The sequence below is a fragment of the Arachis duranensis genome, chromosome 1, assembly GCF_000817695.3.
Source record: "Arachis duranensis cultivar V14167 chromosome 1, aradu.V14167.gnm2.J7QH, whole genome shotgun sequence".
Classification (NCBI taxonomy): Eukaryota; Viridiplantae; Streptophyta; class Magnoliopsida; order Fabales; family Fabaceae; genus Arachis; species Arachis duranensis.
The window spans coordinates 55854921-55862692 of NC_029772.3; positions in this window are offsets into that span (position 1 = coordinate 55854921).

Below are 7772 nucleotides of genomic sequence, written 5' to 3' on the forward strand. Positions count from 1 at the left end.
GTTTCACAAAGAGTATGCGGGATCTGTGCTGATTATAGTCATTACACTGATGAATGTCCACAGTTCCAACAGGAAGACAACACTATGGCAGCCACTCATAACTTCTATGACCACCCCAATCAAGGAAACAATCAAGGTGGCAGCTACAACCATGGATGGCAAGACAATTCCAACCAAGGTTGGAGAGATAATTCTAATCAGGATTGGAGGGACAATCATAACAGAGGAGGCAGAGATAACAATGGGAACCAAGAGGAGCCAAGTCCACCAAAACACACCCCAGCTGAAGATGCAGTAGAAGTGGAAGATGTTGAAGAGGAAGAGGACATACATGATATAGTTGAAGAAGAGGAAACTCAACCACAGGGTGAAGCACCAAAGGATGTTGAAGCTGCAGATAACACACGTCCTGTCCCCTTTCTACAACTCACAAAGAAGCCCAGGAAGCAGATGGAACTTGACCCCAAAATGGTAGAAATATTCAAAAAGGTTGAGGTAACTGTTCCCTTTTTTGATGTCATTCAACAGGTACCTAAATATGCGAAGTTTCTAAAGGATTTATGTATACATAAGGATAAAATTAATAAATTAGAAACTATTCCCTTAGGTAGTTCTATCTCTGTTTTAATAGGAGGTATACCTGAAAAATGTTGTGATCTAGGTCCATGTATGGTCAACTGTACTATTGGAGGTGTGATATTCTCTAACTACATGTGTGATCTAGGAGTGTGTGTTAGTATAATGCCTTTATCTATATTTAATGCTTTAAGGCTCCCTCTTAAAAAGGTCGGCAGCTCATTTTGTGTTGGCAGATAAAAGCATTATTACAGTGATTGGAATTGCTGAAGATGTATTGGTGAGCATTAAGGAGCTCACATTTCCCATTGATTTTTATATCCTGGAAATGCCCCCTAATGACTTCGGGAGGCCATCATCAATCCTGCTTGAAAGACCATTCCTGAAGACTTCAAAGTTCAAGCTGGACGCATTTTCAGGAACTTATTCTTTTGAAATAGATGGCAGAATAGTGAAATTCAGTTTAAATGAAGCTATGAAGCATCCTCCGGAAGATCATTCTATCTCCCAGTGTGACATCATTGATGTAACCGTAGCTGAAGTTTACCAGGAAGAATTAGAAGAGAAGTACATAGGGCAAGGTCCAAGTGTGGGGATATTTTCAGAGGACAATGAGAGCACTTCACCATTATCACCAGCCCCAGATGACCAAGAGCCACGAGTTGAGCAGAAAATCGAATTAAAGCCCCTTCCTCCACACCTCAAGTATGCTTACCTTAAGGACAAGCGGAAGTTCCCAGTTATTATTGCAAGGGAGCTCACTTCCCAACAAGAAGAACAACTGCTTAGTGTATTGAGGACGCATAAGAAAGCAATTGGATGGAGCTTGGCGGATATAGTAGGCATCAGCCCTCAAGTTTGTGAACATAGAATATTCTTAGAAGAAGGAGCAAAGCCTATCCATCAACCTCAGAGAAGATTGAATCCTACCATCTTAGAAGTTGTCAAGAAGGAAGTAACCAGACTACTTGAAGCAGATATCATTTACCCCATTTCAGATAGCGAATGGGTCAGTCCATTACAAGTGGTGCCCAAGAAATCAGGAGTCACAATTGTAAGAAATGAGCAAGGAGAGCTTCTGACAACTAGAGTGCAGAATTCATGGAGAGTTTGCATTGACTACAGGCGTCTCAACCAAGCCACTCGCAAGGATCATTACCCCTTGCCATTCATTGATCAGATGCTTGATCGCCTGTCAGGTAAATCTCATTACTACTTTTTAGATGGTTATACAGGTTATTTTCAAATCCATATAGCTCCTGAAGATCAGGAAAAGACTACTTTTACATGTTCTTTTGGGATTTATGCTTATAAAAGAATGCCATTTGGCTTATGCAATGCACCAGCTACTTTCCAAAGGTGTATGATGAGTCTTTTCTCTGATCTCATTGAGACCTGTATGGAAGTTTTTATGGATGACTTTAGCGTATATAGTGATTCATTTAGCCTTTGCTTGGATAGTTTATCTAGAGTATTGGACAGGTTTGTTAGTTCAAACCTTGTTTTAAATTTCGAAAAGTGTCATTTTATGGTGAAATAAGGAATTGTTCTAGGACATATTATTTCTGATACTGGTATCTCTGTAGACCCAGCAAAGGTGGATGTTATTTCTAGTTTACCTTACCCCTCCTTCGTGAGGGAAGTCCGTTCGTTCCTTGGCCATGCAGGTTTTTACAAGAGATTTATTAAGGACTTCAGTAAGGTCGCATTACCTTTATCCAGATTGCTACAGAAAGACATCGAGTTCGAGTTCAGTAAAGATTGTGAGCAAGCTTTTGATAAGCTGAAGACCGCCCTGACTCAAGCTCCAATTGTGAGAGGACCAGACTGGAGCCAGCCATTTGAAATCATGTGCGATGCTTCCAATCATGCAGTAGGAGCAGCGCTGGTTCATCGTGAAGGTAAGGATCCTTTCGTAATCGCTTACGCGTCTAAGACTTTAGACGCTGCTCAGTCTAATTACACTACTACTGAAAAAGAACTTCTACCTATTGTTTTTGCTCTGGATAAATTCCGAGTCTATTTACTGGGTACTAAGGTAGTAGTGTACTCAGACCATGTAGCTCTAAAGTATCTATTAGCAAAAAAGGAGTCTAAACCAAGGCTCATACGTTGGATACTGCTACTACAAGAATTTGATTTAGAAATTAAGGATAGGAGTGGTAACCAGAATCTAGTGGCAGACCACTTGAGTCGCCTTGAGCACATTAAGGATGCCTCCACTCCTATAAATGATGATTTCCAATTTGAAAACTTACAAGCAGTATCTGAAGTAGTCCCTTGGTATGCGCCTGTATCTAATTATCTAGTCAGCCACACTCTCTCTCCAAACTTTACTAAGAATCAAAGAGACAAGCTGAAAAGCGAGTCCAAATATTATATATGGGATGATCCATATTTATGGAGGTGTGGTGCTAACCAGGTAATTAGACGATGTGTGCCTCAATCAAAATTTCAGTCCATTTTAGAAGCCTGCCACTCATCTGAGAGTGGAGGACATTTTGGCCCTCAAAGAACAGCCAGAAAAATTCTAGACTGTGGATTCTGGTGGCCTACTCTTTTTAAAGACGCTGCTAAATTTTGTAAATCTTGTTCTCCATGGCAAAGGTTTGGTAATATATCCAAGAGGGACAAGATGCCTCAACAGATTATGCTTTTCTGTGACATTTTTTATGTTTGGGGCATTGACTTCATGTGTCCATTTCCAAATTCTAATGGTCATCTCTATATATTGTTAGCTGTAGATTATGTTTCTAAATGGGTGGAAGCAATTCCTACCCTCACTGATGATGCTAACACTGTTGTTTCCTTTGTTAGAAACCATATTATTTGTCGCTTTGGATCACCACGAGCAATCGTGAGCGATCAAGGCACCTATTTTTGTAACAGGCGACTAACAGGATTACTAAAGAGGCATGGAATAATTCATAAAGTATCAACAGCCTATCACCCCCAGACTAACGGGCAAGCAGAGGTGTCTAACAGAGAGATAAAATGCATACTACAAAAGATAGTCAAGCCTCATAGAAAGGACTGGAGCACCAGGCTCCAAGATGCGCTTTGGGCATATCGGACAGCATACAAGACACCCATTGGCATGAGTCTCTTCCGCTTAATTTATGGAAATGCTTGTCACCTCCCAGTTGAGGTAGAGCACAAAGCCTTTTGGGAAGTGAAGGAGTGCAACATGGGATTTAAGAAGGCCGGAGCTGAAAGAAAGTTGCAACTACAGAAATTAGAAAGCCTTCGCCTAGAAGCTTATGAAAACTCCAGGCTTTACAAGGAAAAGATGAAGGCTGTACATGATAAGCACATCAAGAGGAAAGAGTTCCAATCTGGAGACTTAGTCCTCCTTTACAACTCCAGATTGAGGCTCATGCCAGGCAAATTGAGATTAAGATGGGACGACCCTTATAGAGTAGAGAAGGCTGAACCATACGGAGTTTTCCACCTGAGTCATCCTTCAAGCTCCGAATTTATCAAAGTCAATGGACATTGCTTAAAGCCATATCATGGTGAAAAGATGAAGAAAAAGAAAGAGATCGAGACCTTCCTCTTGGAAGATCCACCTACAGCAGAAGACTGAGCTAGTGGAGCGTCCAACTTAAGGACGTTAAAGCAAAGTGCTGGGTGGGAGACAACCCACCTCGGTATGATCGTTCCTTTCTCTCTCCTTAATTTCCTTCTTCAATAACTCGTCTCAGCTACTGCCTATATTTTGCATCTCATTTGCATATTTCATAAAAAAAATACGCACGCGACACGACAGCGTCGCTGACGCATCCGCGTCATAGGTGCGTTGGGAAGAAAATAAAATGAACAGAGAGTCACGCGAGAGTGTGGCTGGAGGCGTGCCTTTGGCACAAATAGATCCACGCAACCGTGTCGATGATGCGTCCGCGTCATGTGCGCAATAGCCTCCCCACGTGTCCACGTCAACCACGCCAATGCGTGGCCCTGCGATTCGACGTAAAAGGGGTGTATGGTAGTAAGTTGCGCTGGAGTTGGGCTGAACTCGTGCTAGATGAACAAGCCCTACCATGCGTACGCGTGCCCCACGCGTCCGCGCCGTTCTCAAAGTTTGGCCATCCACGCGATCGCGTCAACCACGCGAACGCGTTACCCTAGAATTTGGCAAATTGAGTTTCGAAACAGAGAGTTGTGCGAGCGCGAGGCTGCCCTCGCGCCACTAGCATAAATCATGTCACGCGTCCACGTGACCAACGAGTCCGCGTCACCTCATTCAAGCGCTACCCGCGCGAACGCGTGACCCACGCATCCGCGTTGCATGCGCTGCACACTTTTTTTCAAATCTGCCAGATTATCTTATCTTTTCTTTCCCAAATCCTACTTCCCCCCTTCTTATTTCTTTTCCCCACTTCTTCCTTCTTCCTTCTTTCTCTCCTTCTACTCTCTCTCTCTCCCCACCATTATCAAGGTTTTTCTTTTCTTCTTCCCCCTTCTACTCTTATATTTATTTTTATGTTTTCTTTTTTTTTTTCTTTTTACCTTCATTATCTATGTTCTCTTCTTCTCTCTTCTTCTTGTAATTGGTGTTGGATATTTATTTGGGTCATTAATTATTTTCTATACTTTTCTTGTGGATTATTGAGAAACTGTTTAACAATTATATATTATTTTTATAGGGTTGCTTGCATGTTTAATTTAACACTTTTCATACCTTATTTACCATGCATGCTAAGTGTTTGTGAAAAAGCCCGTATGGCATTGTACACTACTTTCGGATTCTTTTATTCTACTACTCTAAATGCTTACTTTTCACAAATACCCTTTCTATATTTTATTGATTAAATATAATTGTTATTACAAACAGATTGTTAGTTTGACAGACTTGGTAATCTAACTTGGACATTGAATGCTTAATCTATGCCACTCATGCCTTTGCCGGCATGCCAATAAACACCTTGCATTTAACTGTCATTATATGCACTTGCTATATTTCCATTGATGACTTTTCACATTTAGTCATGACCATGTGTTAACGTCACTCTTCTTTATTGTGCATTGATTACTAGTGCACGAAATTGTGATCTCAATGGCGCGAACAATTTGGTACGCACAATTGTAATATCACTCTTTTTCACAACTTCGCACAACTAACCAGCAAGTGCACTGGGTCGTCCAAGTAATAAACCTTACGTGAGTAAGGGTCAATCCCACGGAGATTGTCGGTATGAAGCAAGCTATGGTCATCATGTAAATCTCAGTCAGGCGGATTCTAATGGTTATGATGGTTTTCAAATATAAAGATAAATAAAGCATAAAATAGAGATAGAGATGCTTATGTAATTCATTGGTGGGAATTTTAGATAAGCGCATGAAGATACTGTGTTCCTTCTGAATCTCTGCTTTCCTACTGCTTTCATCCAATCATTCTTACTCCTTTCCATGGCAAGCTGTATGTTGGGTTTCACCGTTGTCAATGGCTACCTCCTGTCCTCTCAGTGAAAATGGTCCAAATGCGCTGTCACAGCACGACTAATCATCTGTCGGTTCTCGATCATGTTGGAATAGGATCCAGTGATCTTTTTGCGTCTGTCACTACGCCCAACACTCGCGAGTTTGAAGCTCATCACAGTCATCCCATCCCAGATCCTACTCGGAATACCACAGGCAAGGTTTAGACTTTCCAGATCTCAAGAATGCTGCCAATGGATTCTAGCTTATACCACGAAGACTCTGATCTCACGGAATGGGAGGCTCGGTTGTCAGGCGAGGCAACCATGCGTCGTGGGTCAGGAATCCAAGAGATACACACTCTAGTATTCATAGGTAGAACGGAAGTGTTTGTCAGGCACGCGTTCATAATTGAGAATAGTGATGAGTGTCACGGATCATCACATTCATCAGGTTGAAGTGCGAATGAATATCTTAGAATAAAAATAAGCATGAATTGAATAGAAGAACAATAGTACTTTGCATTAATACTCGAGGAATAGCAGAGCTCCACACCTTAATCTATGGTGCGTAGAAACTCCACCATTGAAAATACATAAGTGATGAAGGTCCAGGCATCACCCTGAGGCCAGCCCCCAAGGACTAAGAACTAAATGTCCAAAGATTCCAAGATGAAAATACAATAGTAAAAAGTCCTATTTATACTAAACTAGTTACTAGGGTTTACAGAAATAAGTCTAAGTGCAGAAATCCACTTCCGGGGCCCACTTTGGTGTGTGCTTGGGCTGAGCTTGAGCTTTACACATGAAAAGGCTTCTCTTGGGGTTAAACGCCAAGTTGTAACGTGTTTTTGGCGTTTAACTCTGGTTTGTGATGTGTTTCTGGCGTTTTACTCAAGAATGCAGCATAGAACCGACGTTGAACGCCAGTTTACGTCGTCTAAGCTTGAATAAAGTATAGACTATTATATATTGCTGGAAAGCCCTAAATGTATACTTTGCAATGCAATTGAGAGCGCGCCATTTGGAGTTCTGTAGCGCCAGAAAATTCATTCCGAGTGCAGGGAGGTCTGAATCCAACAGCATCAGCAGTCCTTTTTCCGCCTGAATCAGATTTTTGCTCAGGGCTCTCAATTTCAGCCAGAAAATACCTAAAATCACAGAAAAACACACAAACTCATAGTGAAGTCCAGAAATGTAAATTTTGCATAAAAACTAATAAAAACATCCCTAGAAGTAGCTAGATCCTACTAAAAACTACCTAAAAACAATGCCAAAAAGCGTATAAATTATCCGCTCATCACAATACCAAACTTAAATTGTTGCTTGTCCCCAAGCAACTGAAAATCAAATAGGATAAAAAGAAGAGAATATACTATAAATCCCAAAATATCAATGAATATTAGTTCTAATTAGATGAGCGGGACTTGTAGCTTTTTGCTTCTGAACAGTTTTGGCATCTCACTTTATCCTTAGAAGTTTAGAATGATTGGCATCCATAGGAACTCAGAGTTTAGATAGTTTTATTGATTCTCCTAGTTAAGTATGTTGATTCTTGAATACAGCTACTTTTATGAGTCTTGGCCGTGACCCTAAGCACTTTGTTTTCCAATATTACCACCGGATACATAAATGCCACAGACACATGACTGGGTGAACTTTTTCAGATTATGACTCAGCTTTGCTAAAGCCCCTAGTTAGAGGTGTCCAGAGCTCTTAAGCACACTCTTTTTGCTTTGGATCACGACTTTAACCACTCAGTCTCAAGCTTTTCACTTG